Genomic DNA, 23,129 nt, shown 5'->3' with positions numbered 1-23,129 from the left:
TTTTTAAATAATGTATCTGATTCTGGACATGCCAAAGTAGGATGCAAGACAATTTGAGGAAATTCCAGCTAGTATTTTAAAAAATGAATAGATATTTAAGGTGATTTAATTTTGGGGTGAACCAACTTTCACAGAACCAGTTTTCATAAAGTGTTGAGCACCAAGTCTCTGAAAAATTAGGTCCCTCTAAAGTGTTTCAAGTTAAGCATCATATCACTGGTCATGCTTGAAAGTCTAGGTCTTCATTCAAATAGTGTTATTTTTTGCATAGTATCCCATGTCCAAAATGAACTGTCATGCTGCAAGTTCTATTATTCTGCTGTCATTTGTTTTTACTGGTGAAAAAAAAAACCTTTTGACAAATATATCTCCCAGGCACAGAGGAGATGCAGTATTCAAGATAAGCTTCCTTCCTTACTAAAGTAGGTTCTACATAAGATAGATTTAATCAACACATTTTTGCATTCTCAGTTTTGTAGCATATTTGCTACTATGCAGAATGTTCTGAAGTGATAAAAGTAAGAAAAAAATAGAAACAAAAACCCTTTGGAGGTGTCAGTCTTGAAATTCTCTGTAATACTTCAAAAAAAAATCTAAAGTACACAGTTGCTTTCTTTTGGTAATATCCTGAGCACGTGAAGGAATTTAACAATCTTCAGTGTCTGAATGGTAGTGTTTGCTATCAAAAGTAGTTCTATTTACTTCTATAGGTCTACTTGTGGGATTAGTATTATATCCAATTATAAATATTAGGTTGTAATAATTATCAGTATGGCTGCCTTGGGTCAGAAAGTCAATTGCAGACCAAGAAACACAGATAGTGCCTTGGTTACGCTTCGGCTCCAGTAGCAGATTATTTCCTCTTCTATTCCTGCTCAGCCTTGTTGGATGGGACATGGAGCCAAGGCTCTGCCCATTTCTTGCTCCTCCCAGCTTGGTCCATCTCCATGAAAAGGAGAGTGGCAGACCCCTGGAGATTAGACAGATTGTTTTTGAAAATATTAGCCTTGGGCTGTATTAAATTTCTGCATGAAACCTTTATGCATAGAGACCTACCCATTGACAGAGACCACTGTCACAGCGTGAGAGGAAAGAAACAGGTTGCCTCCCTAACCTTATCTTTCAGAAAGCCCTTTGCCTCTGACAGAACCCCAAATTCTGAATGGACTACAGAGAATCTAAAATAAAGAGGTCTAAACCTCTGTTCTACCATGGAGCTCAGATTGGAGGTGGTAGGGGGGAGCACGGAGGAAGAGGTTGCAAAACTGCTGCCCTCACCTTCAATGGAGAAATCTGGTGGAGCCACAAAGCCACCCAATGCTCTTCCACTGGGAGTACAATCCTATCCTATTTCAATTTGCAAAGAGCTGTGGGTATTTTGGATGATAAGCACTAAATTTGCAATTAATAAGCTACATCACTATCACTTCACTATTCACCTATGCAAGGCATTACATTTAATCAAACACAATCACAGTGAATCATGCTGTCAGTTTATTTTATTTATTGAATTAACTGGATAGGTTTCTAGACATTATTGCAGGAAGTCTCATGAAAAGAAATAGGTCTTGCATGCCTCTCTGAATCAGGTAAGAGCTGGGGTAGTCCTGAAATCTGCAGAAAAAGGGAGTTTTAATAATCACTAGCTACCAGAGTAAGACCATCATGTTCCCCCTACTACTCATATCCAACAATAAGCAGAGTTTAAAAGCCAAGGCCTGATTTTCTGGGTCTGTTAAGCTTCAATAGCCACCTGAAGATTCCCTCCTTGTGGGACAGCAATAGCTATGCCAGCTTTAGGCCACACACACACCCTCTGGCCAGGAGACTTGGATGGGGAAAAAGCAGCTGTGGTAAGTGTTCTGCTGTACTCCAGTTATCCCCAGATAATGGAACTGCCTTTTGGAGCTGTTGACATCCAGGAACAAATTAGAGTAACCTGAGTGTTTCCTAAGTTGTGCTGGGGCATAAACTGCCTCTTACCAGCTCAGAATTGAGTTTGGGGGCAAAAAGCCACTTTCACACCTTTGAGTGCAGCTCAGCCAGAGCAAAGAATTAATGTTTTTAATCCACTGAACTATTAAATACGTCAATGTTTCAAATTTCTATAGAACCTCATTCAACAGATTTTTCCAGGGGGAGGAAGGGGGTTCTGGTTTTCTAGTTCCTTTGAACATTGTGGCAACAATAAATTTGACAGTGATGCATTTCTTCCTTGAATCTCCATGTCTTTGGAAAATTCAGTTGAGCTTTTCCTCTTTTATTGCCATTTCACACAGAAAAGCCTACTGACCCCATCTATGGTTCTCTGGAACTTTGCCCAGTAAGCTACAGGCAATTCATTTTACTTTGCAATTTCAGCCATGTCTCCCCCTGAGTAAAAGAAAAGGTTCCATGCTACTTATGATCAAGGTAAAAGACAATACCTTGGGAATGCTTCATGCATATGAAGCATTCCCAAGCACCACAACATGGTTTAACATTTTAATGGACAATGAGTGATGGCTACACAATACATGTTCTACCTTTTATTCTTTGTATTGTGCAGGTTGGGACTATTAACTACCATTTATCAAAAAACAGGAGATTTATAAATGAACTATCAGGTTTTTTTTAAAGTTATGAAGTTCACTCCTCTCTACACAGTGAAAGTTCTAGCCAGGTCATCTCTGGAAATTACAACACTGACCCTTCTATTAATAATGTAAAACAATAGGTAGGAGAAAATGGTACATTTTCCTTAGTCAGATCAATCCTATAATACTTCATAAAGCCAAGAATTCCCCTGTGGTAACACACGGTAAAATCTGGTTTGTGTGCAATGAGATTACTTAGTATGCTGTAATTTATTTCACAGAAATCATGTGACTAAGTGCAAATAAGTTACTTCCTTGCTCTTCCCATTTCATCACAACTGTTGCATTTAAAGCTCTGTCTGACCATATTCAGTGAAAGAACGGTGGGAAAGGGATATGGCTGTTTGGAGATCTTTGTTTCCCACAAAGCCAAGAAGTTTCCTTTCAGATCTGAACAGCAATGATTGTATAATTCACCAGTTATTAGGATTTACATATCCCCAATACACAGACTCATCTGTGGGTTAGTCTCAGAAGGGAACATACAGTGCCCAGTGAGTTACAGTTGCATCACTTGGCAATAGATTTTTGGACAATAAAGCATAATGGATTATTTTAGCATTTATGAGGGAGAAGTGCTTTCAAGAGCAAACAGCATTTTTACATGACCAAACAACTTTGCAGCTGTGAATAATGGTTTGGCTTAGTCCTCCATCTCAAGTTGTTAGAGCAAAGTGGAGAGCTCTGCTTTATCATGAGGGGGAAAAAAACAACAGTGTTTATTCAAATGAAATTGCTGTCAGGTGTTCACTTTTTAAGAAAACATTTTTTCCTGCATTACATCGCAAAGCAAAAATATACTAATGAAAATACTTTACACTTCTCTATCTTTCATTCAAAGAGAGCAAAATACTTTAAATACTAAAACACTGCACTTACCAACTTTTCAGCAGTGTTGAGAAGTAAACTATAGCCATTACTACAGGTGTTTCACAGCTGGGTAAACTGATTCAGAGGTCAAGGGGCCAAAGGCCATATAATAATTCAGTGGCAGAACTGGGGGGGGGGGAAGGCAGTGGTTCTTATTCTGCTGCTCTAATGACTAAATACAGCTCCTGTTAAAGGCAACACATGCATTTTCATGTAAAGCAAGAACTGTCTTTTACTTTGTACTTCTTTGTTCTTATTTTCTTCATTTGCAAATATTGAGATAGTTGAACTGTTGAGAGAAAAAAAATTACTGATGTTTCTCAAAATCATTGGTATCAACAGCAAATTACTAGCAGAGTCATTGCCAGCAAAAGAAAGTAAAATGAATGCATTAGTCTTGTGTCATTAGAGTGCTATTTGAAGTATAGTGTAAGTGCCATCTGTGCTTGGAAAAGGACCAGGAAAAAGTATGAGTGGCAAATTTGAAGATGGCAAAAAGTGAAGAAAAGGTGTTGTTGTAGCAGAAGCCCTTTAGGTAATCTCAGACTTAAAGGCAGTAGAATAAAGAACAAGAATGCAATGAGTGGAAGATGTTTTGTTTTTCAGTCTTCTCCCACAGTCTTGCCTTGAGTACAGAATGAGTTACATTTGTAGTGAGAATAGGGGGGGGGAGGGAAATGGAGGTCATCTATAGCAGGGAGTTCACTATGACTCCATAATAGTATTGTAGGAAGTCACTACCACTATTAGATCTTACCTTTCCTAGTAAGAAAAATAAATATTTACAGAATTAGCCTCAGAAATCCCCATAAGCCAATAAGTAAATCTGACAATTCTGAAGAGAAATCCTTCAAAGCTGAGGCCAAATTCTCAGCTAGTTTAAATTGGTCTAAGTTCATTATGGATATGGCCCTTTAATTACAGATGGAGTAAACCCTATGTCACAGATCTCAGGCTCCCCAGACTACTTGTGAGTGGATCCAGACACTGAACCTCCCCCATATATTTTAACTTTCCCTGGTGTAATGGTATGCTTCACTACTCTTCTCAAAAATCAGCTAGAGACCTCTTCTGTGCAAACACCAGTGCCCTTTTATTTGCAGTGTTTGTTCCCACCACTATCTATGTACAGTTCAGTCAATACAGCCAGCTCCCTGAGGAACTGCTAGTCTCTTCAGCTAGCAGGGAATGCCAGCTACAGGCTCTTCCCTTTCTAGTCCCCATCCCTCCCCCCACATGCTTCCTTCCTGCCAGCTCTATAGTCTCTTGGCTGATTAGGCCAGCAGGTGTTTCTCCTTAACCCTTTAGGCCAGCCACACCCAGCCAGCTCCAATTAATACTCCTTACTTGGAGCTGGGTTAACAGGGTCCTAGCACAGGTCTCCTGGCCAGCCTGTTACACCTGGGTATCAGTAGGCTGAAGCATTGTTTCCTCCCTTGGCTGCTCTGACACTATGTCAGACACTGACATTTCTTGGACACTGACTCTCAGTCTGTTACCCCTTCAGAGAAATAGGGCTCCACAGCAACCTTTCTGAGGCTCCCAGGAACAGTGCTGACCCCAAAAATGTCCCAACAGCTTAAACCCACCATGTCTCAAAATGCTACTCAAAGGTGTAAACCTTCTGGTTTATCACATGGACTCTTGAAGAGGTAAGTGTAGCATATAACACTTTTCACATAATTCTAACACAGTGTTGCTCTTTACTTATTTACACAAGAAATATGCAGATCTATATATACATAAAAACCTCAACATGCTTCCCTGCTTCAGTTTCCTAACCCTTTCAGAGCATTCTGTGGTTTGGGGTACTCTGAGGGTTCAAGGATCCTTCCCCTGCAGACATATTGTTTCTCTTCTAAAACATGGAGCCTCTCTCCTTCTGACCTTGTCTAATCTGTCTCCTTCCCCTCTCCTGCCCAAACTTCTCGAGTCTTGGGACTTCCCTCATGATCCCTTTGATAACTCTGTCCTTTGGTCACCTGTCTCTTTGTCCTGCTTTGGTAATTTTCCACTTCTCTCTTCTTCTCCCTTCTCTCAGAGAGATGGACACAGTATTGTCTCAGCTGGAGCAAACCCCTTGTTCTAATGTACTTACCCCTGAATAGACAGTTGTTGAGTTCTAATGAGCCACCATGGTCATCAGATTGGTGTATACTTGTCCTCAATGGTAGATCCCACATTTACAAAGTGCATTCAGTGCTACAGCAATTTTCATTCCAACAACTTCATAATACTAACCAGAAATCAAATTATACAGACAGATCCCCCAAATCACCACACCATGTAGTCAAACTTTTCAATCTTTACAGCCTCCTCTAGTAAACCTCATTGTAATGTTTTGTTTTTTGAAGTTCCTAGGGTTATTTTATTGTATCTAACCTTGCTACAGGGATGCTGATCTCTTTGAACAGGCTGTTGGCCGGTTGACTTCCTATGGTTAGCAATGTGACATTTGGACTCTGTTACAATTAGTTTGCTTTTTGGAAATAAATCATTTTTCCTTGTCTTTTTTTCCCCCTGAACTTTTATTCCTTTCTCTTCCTTCTGCTCTAAGGAGATTTTATATATAATTATGAAAACAATTTTAAAAGTCCATTTCTCTTAAACTAGATCTCCCACAGCATGTCAGCAAGCAGCGACTTTCTTGCTTACAAATTACATGGTTTTACTATTTTTGTTTTTAAAACAAAATGTGTTAAGATTCATCTGCAGCTCAAACACAGATGGAAAAAAATACTTTAGAACTTCCTTTTTAAACAATTTACAGATGCATTTTTTTCCTCTCACAAACATCCTTTCATTCCTGCTTCTTCTGCTGTATCCTGTCTTTCTAATTAACTCTTAGCTTGGGGAGAGGCATCACTAGAAACTGCTTGGTGGCAGTGTCATAATCTATACAAAGTACATTAAAAAGGCTGTTACTCCCTCTCAGTTTAGAATCTGACAGAAACAAGTTTTTGATTTCTGGTGACCCAGTAGTGTATATGCCCAGGGGCAGACATTTTTGCACAGAGAACTTTTACAGCAAAATGTAGGCACAAAATGAGTTTAGGCACAAGCTGAATGGGGTACTGTGAATTGCAGTAGCACCTAAATCTGGTACTTAGATGTTTAAGTCCCTTTGTGGATCAGGGCTGCAAGTCCAGAGAGAAATGGAGATCTAACAGCCAATATTTTATTCTCCACCATTATATCAAGTCAAGCTCCCTGTGACAGGCAAAGGCTTCATTCACAGTTGAAGTACCCAATTCAGCAAAGTTCCTAAGCACGTTAAAGCTTACTTCTGTCAGGCAATCTTTTTGTGCCTCTATAATAGATGGTGTCCATACAGCCAGGTGCAGAGTGACAAGAGACCCCTGGGTATTGAGTCCTGCATGTATTCATTCTTAAGATATCAGCTTAAAAAAAAAAGTCAGTATACCAGAAGTCTGGCTCAAGGGAGTTTGTCCTTCAAGAGGCTTGAAGGACAAATTTGAGATGCTTTATTTTTTGTTCAATGGTATGACTCGTGATTAAAGTTAAGCTTATGAATATATATCTTTGCAGGCTGCAGCTTTATACCTAAAATAGCCTGTTAAATGATCTGCTCTCATTTTGGCATTTTACCTTTCAATTAAGAGGTCTAATATAAATGAACTGTTGAATTAACTCATGGTCCAAGGGTTTATTACAAATGCAAATATAGCCTCTGTGATCTGTAACTAAATTAGGTAGGTTAAAATGAATAAAAAGAAACTTGTGATATTTATTTTGTTTTTATATAAAGGACTGCATTAATATTAAAATGAAAGTATTATCCCCAGGATGGGATTTAATTTATTCAGTACATTTTGCCTAGATGAATTTAGTTTCAATTTTCTGGTGCAAACACTTGAGGTTTTGAAATCAAAATTTGCATTCTGAGAATATTGTGGAATATTCTCTTAAAAATTACTATTTTGATGAAGAACTTGCCATTTATTTTTTTTTGCTAGAATAGTAGTGCAAAGAAAAACAAAAAGGGACACAATGGAGTCAAAGCAAATTTGTTTAAAAATAAAATATTTGTGGAAATTGTTTTCAGTATTTGCCTAACTTTATATGGATTTGAGCAGAGCAATTGAAACATGCAACATCTGGTGTGGGGGGGGGGCATTCACATTTTATTGTCTTTTACTAGTCCTCTTACCTCATGCTAAAGTGAAGTACGTATGGCATCTGTAGCACAAAACATTAAATGCTAGATACTAATCTCAGTCTGCGTCTGGATGCTCATGTCCTTGACATGCAGTGTCTTCTCTCCAGCTGCCTTGTTTCCTGAGTGCTTACTAAACATTAGAACCAAGCATTTTAATCCAAACACTGATGCAATTGTGCAATTTACTAGACACTTATGAATTCTTATCATACACCTAAAGATACAGTACTAGCCTATCTGAGCTGTCAACGATGAACAGAATGCAAAAAAAAAAATCACTTTCTATCATCTAAGGTGTGTCTATGTGTGTGAGAGAGACACACCTAAGTTGAAGATGTCCATTCACAGTACCATAACAAAGCTTGTGGAAGAAAATTCTTTCCTACTGTAATAATGAAATACTGAAGTGATAAAAATAACATGTTTTCTTGCCTTGGTGTTATTCCTGTGAGGTTTATGTGACATCGCTGCATATAATTTTAACTCTGAGCAGTCAATCACTTTCTGATTTTTCCATCTGTTTCTCTGCAGTTGCAATGAAACTAATGTCGCTATGTACATAAAGGTGAAATAAAATGTTTTAAATCCCTCTGCTTAGAGTATTTGCATATATATTTGTGTTTGTAGCTTTATTTATTAATTTGTAGTTTGTTTAATTAAAAATCAAATTTCACCTCATGTGATCATAAGTACAAAAAACTGAAGTGTGCCTCTACCAAAATATGCTTTCTTTAAACAATGAGAGCTTGTTCACAGTCAGTGCAATCTGGCAGCCAATGGTCTCTGCAAGTTGCACATTTAATTAGAGTGAGAAACTCATTAAGGTATCTGGGAATATTAAGATGATAGTATTATTCTAAATAACTGTGTACACAATCTAGTGTAGCAGATGGCTGAGATAGCTGACACCTGTCCTGGTTATGCTGTCTTGCTGACTGATACTATTATAGTGCTGACTGTTTGTAAGATACATAATCATAAAAGAGGATACTGTAATAAAATACCCATCAAATCCTCACTCTTGTTCCTGGGTATCTGTTTATAAAGTTGCATATTTTTGTGTCGAATACTGCATTTGAAATGTAACAAATAATGCAGTTTTGTTTAAGTGATGTATTTTTATGTATGATCCCATCTGAGAGTAAAAAAACCACAATGGCTTGTAGGATTTAGGGTTTTTTTTTTTGGCAGGGAAGGCAACAAGGAGGGATTTATAATCATTTACCCATGTCTCAGAGGATAGTCCGTATGCACAGAGATGGCAAGGGATATTAGCTGCTTCTGCATCCTCAGCCCCACCCTAATTAAGACTTCACAGAATACCCTCTGCTGATTTGGCGATCTGCAGCTACAAGACCAGGGGGAGACTCACTGGTAATAGTGTGCAAAAGTTAAGGTTAGTTTGAAAGAGCCCCTCCCTCATTGCGTAACCATATTATGCATGTAAGCTCACTGTACTGCAGTCCAGCAAATGATGAAGTGTCCCAACCTGAAAACAAATGAACCAACCAACATCCTATACTGAAGCATTGATCGATCAACAGATACATTTTTCATGTAAACCGGGGTAAATATACAGAACATAATTTCAATGATCTTATCAGTCACTGAGAAATAGATCTGTTTGCATACCAGTCTTAGTTATTGGAATGTTTTTGCACCACTGTAATATTTTCTTTGCATGTGTAGGTATAATCTGTAGGCAGCAGTTCTACATCTAAGAAATAATTCAGTTAGAGGAGAAAGAGAGGAAGAAAAGATTTGACTGGTATGCTCAGCTGCTAAGAAAAACTGCATCACACAGCTCCAAGACCTAACTACTTATTCAGATAAACAGAATTTATAACATTCTCTACAGTAGTCTCATCTGATTACTTCCAAAAATATTAGTTCCTTTTTTTAATTCCATGTAGTAGAGAAATCATGATTTGTAATTTGTTTGATAAGAAAGAATGTATTGACAGTCTGCACTGTCCCATGCCCTTACCTAGTCTCACATGGTATATGTTGTTTATTGAACATCCTGAAGTTCTGCCTTTCAAAAGACTAAGGCAAAGCTAATCTGATTTCAGAAGTATATTTTTATTATCAATTTGCTCATTAGAGAGAAGGATTAGAGAACAAGAATGTTATTGTCATGGAGAAGTTGGTTTATTAACAGCCTAGCCTCCATCCTGAGATAGCTGTCTTTGTCTAATTAAAGTATTATGTACATGCTAGCTTTCAAATATGGATTCAAGTAATTTTACCATAGTTTGTTCAATCATCGCAGTAAGGATGGTGCAGACAGCTTGGTTGGAAAGTTCACTGCACATTTTAATATGGCAATGCTTTCTTTTCCTTTTTGAAACAAGCTTGGGTGCATTCCAGTGATCAATGAAGAAAATTAATTTCTTGTAGTTCTTGGCATAAATGTGCCTTATCAGCACTGAGTTTTTGTGCCATAACCTCAAAAGGGCAGAATATGTGAACCAACTCAGGCTGACAGATTTACAGTTAGTGGCAGCCAGTGAAATATCAGTATGCCTTGTGAATGTCCACACTTTCTAAGAAAAGAATCCTGTGGCACCTTATAGACTAACAGACGTTTTGCAGCATGAGCTTTCGTGGGTGAATGCCCACTTCGTCAGATGCAACATTGAATGAAGTGGGCATTCACCCACGAAAGCTCATGCTGCAAAACATCTGTTAGTCTATAAGGTGCCACAGGATTCTTTGCTGCTTTTACAGAACCAGACTAACACGGCTACCTCTCTAATACTTCACACTTTCTAAATGATGTTATGCAGTTCCAGAATAGTCTTAATCCTGGTTTCTCAAACAGGGGTCACCGCTTGTGTAGGGAAAGCCCCTGGTGGGCCAGCCGGTTTGTTTACCTTCCAGGTCCACAGGTCCGGCTGATCACAGCTCCCTCTGGCTGTGGATCACTGCTCTGGGCCAATGGGAGCTGCTGGAAACTGCAGCCAGTAAGTCCCTTAGTCCCATCCACTGTTTGCAGTGTTGTTGTAGCCTTGTCAGTCCTTCCTATGACAAAGGGGTGTTAATGAGCCACTTCACCTTGAATGGTCCCTTGAAATGTGTTAACTTCTTATAGTAAACAGTCTGTGCCACCTTAAGTTTAGCTGTGACACTCTGAGGCCTGGTCTACACTTTCAGGAGGGAGGGGGGAAATCGATCTAAGTTACACAACTTCAGAAGTCGACATACTTAGATCTACTTACCATGGTGTCTTCACTGCGGTAAGTCAATGGCTGACACTCCCACCAAATCCGCCTGCACTTCTCACTCTGGTGGAGTACTGGAGTCAACAGGAGAGCGCTCGGTCAATTTATCGTGTCTAGACTAGACATGATAAATCGACCCCCCTTCTCTCCCCCCCGCTGGATTGATCGCTGCCCGTTGATCCAGCGGGTAATGTAGACAAGTGTCCCAGACCTGAAGAAGAGCTCTGTTGAAGCTCAAAAGCTTGTCTCTCTCACCGATAGAAGCTGGTCTAATAAGGTAATAATTGGAGATATACCAATCTCCTAGAACTGGAAGGGACCTTGAAAGGTCATCAAGTCCAGCCCCCTGCCTTCACTAGCAGGACTATTTTTTTTTCCCCAGATCCCTAAGTGGCCCCCTCAAGCATTGAACTCACAACCCTGGGTTGAGCAGGCCAATGCTCAAACTACTGAAGTATTACCTCACCCACTGGTCCATAGGTCAGTGGTTAGACATACCAGATAATAATTGATAATGGTAAGGTTATTCATTATTCCTTTCCAACCAGAAAGACATGTTCACTGTCCTATTAATCAGTGAAACTGCCTTTTGCTGGAGAATAGTTACAAAGGACATGCTCTCATCCATGGAACTAAATATTTTTATCCTGAGAACAGATGTGATATAGTGTACAGAGTACAAGAGCTGAAAATGCTCACAGATTTCTTCTTATATTTTTAAAGTTAAAAAAGAAAATAGAAATGCCTAATTCAAGTGGCTTAGAAATGAGATTTGAATTACTCTTGCTATATTAGTGCAGTAATGAAGAATTAAAGCTATCAATTTATTATAAGCCAATATTGATTATCCACTCAATTAGTTTGGTGAAGTAAATGCAATGCTAATCTTGCAACTCAGTTTATATGGTATTCTGGTCCTCAAACATATTCTTTATCCATTTCTATTTTTAAGACAGGATAGCCTGTTTTTTATATATTTATATCTATTGATATATAGATAGATAGATAAAGCCCTAGAAAGAAAATTAGTTTACAAAATGAAATATAAATGTATCAGTCACCCATAGATATCCTTTGAAATAGAATGAGAGAATTACACTAGTTTGAGGTCCTGTGTTCAGTACCAGTCTTATTTTCAAAATAGTTGTGCTCCTTTTTATATATATAAAAACCTTGAGCTTGAAATACCCCCAAATGACTCATTGAATACATTATGCAACAAAAAGGAAAAGTTTGCCAAATAATGAATGTGAACATGATCATACTTTCTTGCAAATTGATTCAAAGTCCATTTTTTCTTCTGTTACATATCTGTCCTTGTCTTTCTCCTCCAACTCTGTCTTCACTCTTTGTTCCACATTCTTTTTTCTGTTTATTTGGTTCAAATCTCACTGCCCTTCTGCCCAGTAACGTTTCCCATGGATTTCACCCCAAATGAGACATTTCTTGTTTTGATGAGCTGTACAGTAAAAATTTTAGTTGCACAGAAACTTTACCATGATCATTTTTCAGTGCTAAAGATCTGAAAACAAACAGGAGTCATCCTCCCTAGAAAGCCTCTGGAAATAATTTATTTCAATAAATGAATTTTGAATCCATGTATTCCAGTTGGATTAGACTTTTACTAGCATGTGTATTTCCTCCTTTATTTGATGCAACATGACCAGAAGAGTTTAAATTAATGAACAGCAGACAAAATTCTGAAGACACAAAAATGAATGTCTGATTTTTCTTGTAGTACGTTGATGTACTTCTAGCATTACTTCATGCACTTGTAATACTAAAATAACAGAAATACAGAGCAGATAAGGAAGAACAGAACTGAGAAAGATACTTGCATAAATATTTACAGCTTGGTTATAAGTGGTCCACAGTCTGACAGCTGAAATGTGTTACACTGGTGGATTTCTTCCATTTTTTTAACAATTTGATTAAAAAACATGTTTTGTTTTTTTCAGGGTTTGAGTCTAGTGACACTAACCAATTTCATTCCAAAGTAAAGAATGGCAGATGAATGAATTACCTCCTTTGGTGTAGAATGTTCTCTTACTTCATTTCTTAGTGGAAGATTATTGCTATACACCTAGTTGCATGCTATTGCCTTTATTATTACGGAAAGCATTTTCTAGTTGGCCACTCTTAAAAAGTAGAATGAATCATCTCAGCATTTATTTTATTTTATTTTGCTGGCAGTTCCATCAAACTCTTCTAATACAAATTTAGACAGAGAGAGTTGCCTGAGATCAATGTTTTTGAACTATAGAGCACTATATGGGACAGAAATTACTAGTGAACAAAAAAGAGTTTGATGATAAAGGGGGGGAAATGTAGTACAAATGAATGCAAGAATGAGACTTTTGATGACCAACAATTGAAAAAACAAATTTCAAAAACAAAAATCACCAAAAGCCAATCCCTTTTGTCCTTCTTTTAACTTCACACGGTTAGGGCTAAGGTATGTAATTATTTTCCTCTTCATACAGTTTATCAGGGGTTCTAGAACTGGGGGTTGGGACCCCTGAGGGGGACACAAGGTTATTACATGGGGAGTCACAAGCTGTCAACCTCCACCCCAAACCCTGCTTGCCTCCAGCATTTATAATGGTGTTAAATATATTAAAAAGTGTGTTTAATTTATTATGGGGGTCGTACTCAGAGGCTTGCTGTGTGAAAGGGGTCACCAGTAAAAAAGTTTGAAACCCACTGGTTTACATACTAAATTATGGCATCTTTGTAAAGAGGTTATCATATACCTTATTTAAAAATACTATGACAAAACATTTTTTCAATAAGCAAGTCAAATTTAAGAGACTATTTGAGGTGATTTTCTATGTATATTTTTACCTAAGTAAATGTTAAACATTTAGATTCATAGACTTTAAGGCCAGAAGGGATCATCATGATCATCCAGTCTGACCTCCTGTGCATCACAAGCCACAAACTCACTAATGGGGTCAGCATCCACCTCTCACAAGTACCCTCCAGTCAAGTGCATGTGCCTGCAGTTTCTCAAAACATGGTGGCACCCACCTCTCACAAGCACCCTTTCACCCCCACCCCACCATGTTCCATGGTTTCTTTGGCAGAGCTTCAGTGACAGCTCTCCAGCCATGTCACACTCTGTCTGTAAGTGGAATAGAACAAACCTCCTCCAGAGTATATAGTCTTTACCTTTTCCTCCTTGGAGGCATTGTCTTCCTGCAGCCCTCCCTAGACTCAATCCTACCTGCCAGCCAGAAGTTCCTTCTTTGCTCCCCGGTCCCTGCCCACACTGAGCTGTGCATGGTCCTGCTACTCTTTCAGACAACCAGGAACAAAGTCCAATCTCTTCCAACTCCAGACAGCAAGTGACTGACTTTGTTGCTACTGCTCCTTTTTATATGGCCCTCCTGGTCCCTGATTGGCCACTCCTGAAGCCCATATGATTGGCTGATTCCCCTGCAGCCACTCTAGGCTGCTTGGAGGGCTTCTCTTCTGCTTCTCTGTGACACAGGGTGTGGCAGGACCCTGAGGTTTCTGCAGTTGGTCAAAAACCTCTGGCTGAGATACTGAAGTCCTCAAATCATAATTTAAAGATTTCAAGTTAGAGAATCCACCATTTACTCTAGTTCAAACCCCGTGCTTCAGAGGAAGGCAAACCTCCCTTCTCCCCCTACTAAGTCTCTGCCAATCTGAATTGGGGGAAAATTGTGGTGATGAGTTGGACCCTGAGCATGTCAGCAAGACCTACCAGCAAGACACTTGGGAAAGAATTTTTTGTAGTAACTCACAGCCCTCCCAAATCTAGTGTCCCATCTCCAGCTATTGGGGTTATTTGCAACTAGAAGTCACAGATGGATCACATACAATTGTAGGCAATCTTATCATATCTTCCCATCCATAAACATATCTGACTCAGTCTTGAAACCTCTTCTCCCCTTGGAACTTCACTCCTCTGATGGTCAGCAACCTTCATCTAATTTCAAGCCTGAACTTGTTGATGGCAAGATTATATCTATTTTTTTCTCCTCTCCCTGGTATTTATCCCTCTGATCTATTTATACACAGCAATCATATATAACCTCAGTTATTCCTCTGATCATCCTTCTCTGCACCTGTTCCAGTTTGAATTAATCTCTTAAATATGGGACGCCAGATTGCACATAGTATTCCAGATGAGGCCTCACCAGTGCCTTGTATAATGGTACTAATACTTCCCTATCTCTAGTGGAAATACCTTCCCAGATGCATCCTAGGATTATGTTAGCCTTTTTCATGGTCATATAACATTGGTGGCTTATAGTCATCCTGTCATCCCACACACCAGGTCTTTTGTTGTGTATTTGGTTGTCATGGGTTTTGTTACTATGGCAACTGAGTTAGACTATTAAGGGATAGCTCAGCCGGTTTCAACCGGCTGAGTGAGCTCTCTGTGTCTGTAAATAAAATGGAGGTTTTGGTTAGCTGTCTGCTCTCTGGCCTCAAGTGATTGCTTCCTACACCGGCTGCCCCTAGGACATAACACTGGCGACAAGGATGGGATCCTGGTGCTGCTCCAGTAACAGAAGGAAGTAGAAGTCAAGGTAAAGACCAAACAAAGAAAAAAAGCTGCTTGTTTGCACTGACTGTGAAAGTGAAACTAAAAATCATGGCTACTCTGACCAGGCCCCTGGAGCCTTTTGATGAGAATACAGAGCAGTGGCATGTGTATACTGAGCGTTTTGAGCTTTTTGGTATTGCAAATGACATTACAGAAGCGAAGAAGGTGCCAATATTCTTAACTGTTGTAGGGGCTAAAACCTACTCTCTGCTACGCAGCTTACTACACCCTGTTAAGCCTGAGACTAAATCTTACAGTGACATTGTGGAAATCCTGGGGTCTCATTTCTCCCCAAAACCACTGGTAATTGTTGAAAGATATAGGTTCCACAAAAGAGACCAAAAGGAAGATGAAACAGTTGTACAATTTGTAGCCATTTTAAAAAAGCTAGCAGAACACTGTGAATTTAAAGAGATGTTAAATGATGCCCTGCGTGACAGGTTAGTGTGTGGCCTCTGCAGTGAAGCTATACAGAAGCGCCTACTGACAGAGGCTCAGCTTACATTACAGAAGGCTGTTGATATTGCTGTCTCCATGGAACTGGCTACAAGGGAGGCACAATACATCGGTGCATCCCCTAGGGTGCAAAAAGTGTCACAAGAACTGACCCACAAAACGGTGCAGAGTCAAGAATGTTACCGCTGTGGTAAACTGGGTCACCAGGCATCAGAATGCTGGTGTAAGGACCTGGTGTGTCGACACTGTGGCAAAAAGGGACACATTGAGTGTGCCTGTAAACAAAAGAAAAAGAGGCCTGTGGTCTGGCCGACAAAAAGAGGAACCTTGCATACCCTAGAGCAGACCCAGGATGATCAAGGTGACACCTCCTCACAAGAGGAAGTGCCACTGCATGTTTTGTCTTTGGCAGCAGGCTCACATGAATACTGGGTAACCCCCTTATTGGAGGGCAAACCTATACGCATGGAACTAGACACCGGTGCAGCTGTTTCGCTGGTTCCTGAGACTGTGTATAAGGAAAAGCTACAGCATCTTCCGCTTAAGGCAACAAAAACTGTTCTGAAGACGTATACAGGTGAAGCTGTGCCCATGTTGGGCACTATTGATGTTAAGGTGGAGCTCAATGGACGGGCGGCTAAATTGCCACTGTTTGTGGTGAGAGGTAACTACCCAGCCTTAATGGGTAGGTCTTGGCTTGGGAAGATTCAGCTGAACTGGGCAGAAGTGCATCGGATGACTAAAGAAGAAACCAGTCTAACCCCTATACTAAGGAAACATGCTGCTGTTTTTGGAGATGATTTGGGAAGTATGAAGGGAATCACTGTGACATTGAACATTAAACCTGGCAGTCCACCAAAATATCTGAAAGCCCGAACTGTGCCATATGCCATCAGGCCAAAAGTTGAAGCAGACCTGGAGCGCCTGGTCACCAATGGAGTCCTAATACCAGTTACCCATAGCTCATGGGCCACTCCTATTGTTCCAATAGTGAAGAAAGATGGCTCTCTCCAGATTTGCGGTGATTTTAAAGTCACTGTCAACCCAGTGTTGTGTGCAGAGCAATACCCGCTTCCCCGAATCGATGACCTCTTCGCAGGCCTGGCTGGGGGACAAAAGTTCAATAAGATTGATCTGAGTCAAGCATATTTACAGATGCACGTCGATGAAAAGTCCCAAGAGCTGTTGACTATTGTGACTCATAAGGGGCTTTATCGATACTGTCGCCTACCCTTCGGAATCACATCGGCTCCCGCCCTGTTCCAGAGGGCTATGGACCAGATCTTGTGTGGCTTGTCAGGAGTTCAGTGCTATCTGGATGATATCCTGGTCACTGGAAGAAATGAAGAGGATCACTTAAAGAATTTACAGGCTACCCTACAAAGACTGGAAGAGTATGGCCTACGAGTTCGCAAAGACAAGTGTGAATTCTTCAAGCCCTCTGTTGAATATTTGGGACACATCATCGATTCTGCAGGTCTTCATAAGGCCCCTGCAAAAGTTAAAGCTATTGTGGAGGCTCCCCCACCTCGAAATGTAAGCCAGCTGCGCTCATTTCTAGGACTACTGAACTATTATGGAAAGTTCATCTCGCAGTTAGCCACACTGCTAAAACCACTTCATGAGCTCCTTGGGCAGAACAAGGCCTGGAAGTGGACTGAAGCCTGTGATGTTGCATTTAACAAAGCTAAGGATGCATTGTTAAATTCTGAAGTTCTAACGCACTTTGATCCATCCTTACCCCTGCAATTGGCCTGCGATGCTTCCCCTTATGGAGTGGGAGCGGTCGTGTCACACATTATGCCTTCGGGAGAAGAAAGACCTATTGCTTTTGCTTCACGCACTCTAAGCAAAGCAGAAACTAACTACGCCCAAATCGAACGTGAGGCATTAGGAATTGTTTTTGGAATTAGGAAGTTTCATCAGTACCTGTTTGGGCGAAAGTTTACTCTTCTTACAGACCATCGACCTCTGACATCAATTTTTGGACCCCACACAGGCATTCCCCCATTAGCTGCTAGTCGTATGCAACGTTGGGCATTGATACTTTCTGCACACACATATGAAATCAAATATCGGAAATCCACTCTGCACGGCAATGCAGATGGCCTCTCAAGGTTGCCTTTACCGGTCAAACATCAAGATAGTGCCCAAAAGGAAATCTTCTACTTTGAACAGGTAGAGAATACACCCATCACTGCTACTCAGATAAAGAAGGCAACCCGCGTTGACCCAGTATTATCCCAAGTTATGGACCTGGTGATGCATGGAAAATCTCGACAAACCTCTCCGGTCTCACCCGACCTTGTTCCCTACATGTCCAGGCGGACGGAGTTATCGGTCCAATCTGGTTGTTTGTTGTGGGGGAGGCGTGTCATTATTCCACCACCCCTGAGATCACAGATGTTAGAACAGCTACATTCCGGTCACTGTGGAATAGTGCGCATGAAGGAAATTGCATGAAGCTATTTTTGGTGGCCTAGATTGGACAGTGCTATTGAAGAGAAGGCAAAAGCTTGTATGTCATGTCAGAGTGTAAGAAATGCACCCCAGTGGGCACCCCTACACCCATGGGACTGGCCTGAAAACCCGTGGCAATGTATTCACGTTGACTTTGCTGGCCTCCTTGAAGGAAGCATGTTCTTGGTGGCAGTAGATGCCCATTCTAAATGGCCAGAAGTCTCTATAATGCAGTCCACTACTGCAGAGAGTACTATCCAAAAACTACGAGGACTCTTTAGTCGTTTTGGTCTGCCAGAACAACTTGTGAGCGACAACGGACCGCAGTTTGTCTCTCAGGAGTTTCAAAATTTTATGAAGGCAAATGGGATACACCACATCACGTCAGCACCATATCATCCGTCCACCAACGGATTAGCTGAAAGATTTGTGCAGACAATGAAATACGCTTTGAAATCAGCAAAGGGACAACACTCCATTCAAAAGCGTCTGGATACCTTCTTACTTTCCTATAGAAACACACCTCATGCTACGACCCAGGCTTCCCCAGCCTTTCTAATGATGGGACGACAGCTGCGCACTTGCTTTGATCTGCTGAAACCTTCTGAACCCAGACAAACTGTGCAACATCAGCAGCAATATCAAGTAATCAGATGGGCACCCAGAGCAAAAGACCGAACCTTTAGCCCAGGGCAGCCAGTTTTGGCTCGGAATTATACTTCCAGAGCTAAATGGGTCCCGGCCACAGTCATCACTCAAACAGGACCTGTTTCCTATACAGTCCGGACTGCAGAGAATCTTACCTGGCGGCGACATGTAGATCAGCTGTTGCCAGGTCATGCCAGTCTTCAGGACCCATCTGCAGTTGAGGGGTCTGACTTCACCCCTCCTGGTGAGACACCGAATCATGAGTCACCTGTTCCTGACTGTTCTCCTCCATTACTGCCGGCAGCTGAGATACCCCTTTGCCCAGCACGAGCTGATACCACCTCCTCACCTATTCGTGCTGCGGACCCTGAGCCCCTAGTACTTTTGGGTGCAACAACACCAGAAGTTCGCCGTAATCCACCTAGAGACAGAAGGCCTCCTCATCGGCTGGATCTTTAGTTAGGGCAAACCCACGGTTATGGGGCAAAATAATCCCCAGGGTTTAGCCGGGAATGGAGGCAGTCTACCCTCCTTCTCTAGTTTAGTGTGTGTTTTATTTAGGGGATGTTCTTATTGGGGGGGAGGAATATGTTGTGTATTTGGTTGTCATGGGTTTTGTTACTATGGCAACTGAGTTAGACTATTAAGGGATAGCTCAGCCGGTTTCAACCGGCTGAGTGAGCTCTCTTTTTCTGTAAATAAAATGGAGGTTTTGGTTAGCTGTCTGCTCTCTGGCCTCAAGTGATTGCTTCCTACACCGGCTGCCCCTAGGACATAACATCTTTCTTCTCCTCTGTCACTTCCAACTGATATGTCCCCATTTTATAGTAAAAATTCTTATTGTTAGTCCCTAAGTGCATGACCTTACACTTTGCACTATTAAATTTCATTTCAATTATTCCAGTTTTCAAGGTCATCCAGATCATCTTGTATGATATTCTGGTCTACGTCCATATTGGAAATACTTCCCAACTTTGTTATACACAACTTTTACTAGCACACACCCATTTTTGTGTCAAGGTCATTAATGAAAATGTTAAATAAGATTGGTCCCAAGACCAATCCCTGAGGAACTCCACTGGTAACCTCCCTCCAGCCTGACAGTTCACCTTTCAGTATGATCGTTGTAGTCTCCCCTTTAGCCAGTTTCTTATCCACCTTTCAATTCTCATATTAATTCCCATTTCCTACATTTTAATTAATAATTTCCAATGTGGAAATGTATCAAATGCCTTACTGAAATCCAGGTAGATCAGATCTACTGTATTTCCTTTGTCTAAACAAATCAGTTATCTTCTTAAATGTTGGTCTGGCATGATCTACCTTTTGTAAAACTATATTGCATTTTATCCCAATTACTGTTTATTTCTGTGTCCTTAACTACTTTCTCTTTCAAAATTTATTCCAAGACATAGCATACAATTGAAGTCAAACTAACAGGCCTGTACTTTCCTGGATCACTTTTTTCCCTTTCTTAAAAATAGGTACTATATTAGCATTTCTCTAGTCAGTGTATAACCCCCAACTTTATGGGTTCATAAAAAAAAAGTCCTTGTTATCGGGCTTGCAAATTCATGTGCCAGTTCCTTTAATATTCTGAGATGGAGATTATCTAGGCCCCCTGATTTAGTCCCATTAAAATGTTAGAGTTTGACTTTCACCTCAGATTGGTAAGTTCTTCTTCCATCTCCTCATTTCCATTAGCTACCTGCCACTACCCCTAAGCTTGTCACTACCTTTATTAAAATCTAAGCCAAAATATTTGTTTAGGTGTTGTGTTGGGCCATGCCTAGACTATTTTAATCTGCACCCCATGCTCAGTGTTTAGTGGTCCAACTTCTTTCCTTGTTTTCTTTTTATTTATATGGCTATAGAACTTTTTACTAATTGGTTTTAATTTCCTTTGCAAGTCCAACTCTGCTTGGCTTTTGGCAGTTCTTACTTTTTCCCTACACTTTCTGACCTCCAAGAGGATTCTTTCCTGATCCCATTAGGATCCTCTTCAGTCTCAGGTCTACATCCTGTATCTTAGTTTTGCCTGATCCAGCCCATCTTTCATTCATAGGTTTTCTGCTTTCTCTTAATAACCTGTTTCAGATGCTTGCACATCCAGTTTGGTTTGCAATGTTTCCCTATGATTTTTTCCCTTGCTTGGGATGCAGGTTTCAGATTGTTTCTTCAACTTTGACAAAGTAATTCCAAGCCTCCTCCACGTTCAGATCCTTGAGTTCTTAAGTCTAGTCCACCTCCCAAACCAATTTCCCTATTTTTTTTAAAAAGTTTATTGTTTTGAAATCAAGGACCTCTTGCAGACCTATTTTTTTGTTTAGTCTACCATTTAGATAAACTGAACTAGCTCATGATCACTCAAATCAAGTTTGTCCTCTACAACCAGCTCTTCTGTGAGGTTCTCACTACTCAATACTAAATGTAAAATGGCATCATCTCTTGTTGGTTCAGCCACTATTTGGTGAAGAAATCTGTCAGTTATCACTTCCAGGAATATCTAATATCTTAGTAGCTAATATCTTAGTAGCACTTGTCCTCCAATCTATATCTGGGAAATTAAAGTCTCCCATAATCCCACAATTTCCAGTAGTATTTATTTCATTACAAATATTAAACAGGTCTCTAACCATGTCCCAATCCAATGCTGGGGGTCTGTAGCATACCCTAAGCACTATCCCAGAGGAGCTTCTGTAAGCTTTGTTCTCAAAAGTTATTTGAAACCAAGCAGATTCCATTTGGTCCATTCCACCACTTCTAATTTCTTTAGTCTACTTCATTAATATACAATGGTACTCCACCACTGTTATCTTTATTTCTGTCTTTCCTAAAGAGCACATACCCTTCAATACCTGTACTCCAGTCATGACTACTATTCCACTGGTTTCACTTCCTGCACCAGAAGTTCTAGGTCCTCCATTGTGTTACCCAGGCTCCTTGCATTGGTGTGTAGACATCTTAGTTGTTTCTGCTTGGCTTCACACAGATTTCTTGCCTGATTAACTGCAGTCATTCTACTGCCAGTATTGCCTACATGACTGTTAGTGTCATTAGTATTGGACACTATATTTTCTCTTGATGTCCGTTCTTCTATCCTATTGTTCCTTTCTCCATTGCTGTCTCTCTCTTACTTATCCTCCCATTCAGTATTAGAATCACACATGGAGATTACATGAGCATCTCCCAACTGTCTCTCCCTAATTCCTAGTTTAAAGCTCTTTTAAATCAGTTGTGCCAGCCTCCATCCCAGAAGTTTATTTTCCTCCCTGATGAGGTGGAGTTCATCCCATGAGAACAACCCAGTGTCCATGAATGCCTCCAGTGGTTGAACATCTCAAAGTCTTCCTTATAGCACCACTGCCTGAGCCATTTGCTGATCGTCATAATCTTGTTTTGCCTTCACTCTCCTCCTTTGGGAAAAGATAGAATCCTACTGAAGATCACCTGTGCTTACATTTCTTTGAGTTTCTTCCCCAGCCTGGTGTAGTCTCCCTTGATGCATTCCAGAGAGAATCCAGCAGTATCATATGTTCCCACATGAAGGACAATCAGTGGATTCTTTCCTGATCCCATTAGGATCCTCTTCAGTCTCAGGTCTACATCCTGTATCTTAGTTCCCAGGAGCTAGCACACCCTTCTATTTTCCAGATCAGCTATGGCTGGGGTTGGCAACCGGTGGCTCGCGGCTCGCCAGAGTAAGTACCCTGGCGGGCATGCCCGGTTTGTTTATCTGCCGTGTCGGCAAGTTCGGCCGATCGCGGCTCCCACTGGCTGCGGTTCGCGGTCCCAGGCCAATGCGGGAGGCAGGAAGCGGCGTGAGCCGAGGGATGTTCTGGCCGCGGCTTCCTGCCTCCCGCATTGGCCTCGGACCGCGAACCGCGGCCAGTGGGAGCCGCGATCGGCCGAACTTGCTGACGCGGCAGATAAACAAACCGGGCCGGCCCGCCAGGGTGCTTACCCTGGCGAGCCGCGAGCCACCGGTTGCCGACCCCTGAGCTATGGTGACAAGCATGTGTGTTTTTCTTAGCAGGGAGTCTCCAGTCACATAGACCTGCCTCTTCCTAGTGTTG

At 40.9% G+C, this 23,129-nt stretch overlaps 1 long non-coding RNA gene across 3 annotated transcripts; it reads right to left on the bottom strand.

The window, feature by feature from the left end:
- Positions 1-10,658: 10,658 nt before the first annotated feature.
- Positions 10,659-15,177, bottom strand: LOC123370661. 3 transcript variants are annotated; one of them, XR_006579501.1, is made up of 4 exons: positions 15,127-15,177; positions 12,176-12,369; positions 10,908-10,984; positions 10,671-10,710 (listed from the first exon to the last, which is right to left on the bottom strand). It is a non-coding gene; the product is annotated as an uncharacterized LOC123370661 (long non-coding RNA). The 3 variants fall into 3 exon arrangements; XR_006579500.1 differs by lacking the exon at positions 15,127-15,177 and adding an exon at positions 14,082-14,317; XR_006579502.1 differs by lacking the exons at positions 12,176-12,369; positions 15,127-15,177 and adding an exon at positions 14,137-14,317 and having other exon boundaries at positions 10,659-10,710.
- Positions 15,178-23,129: the final 7,952 nt, after the last annotated feature.

Source organism: Mauremys mutica, chromosome 5 (genome assembly GCF_020497125.1).
Source record: "Mauremys mutica isolate MM-2020 ecotype Southern chromosome 5, ASM2049712v1, whole genome shotgun sequence".
Taxonomy (NCBI): domain Eukaryota; kingdom Metazoa; phylum Chordata; order Testudines; family Geoemydidae; genus Mauremys; species Mauremys mutica.
The sequence above is the reverse complement of the archived record's forward strand: the minus strand, read 5'-3'. Positions and strand labels throughout refer to the sequence as shown.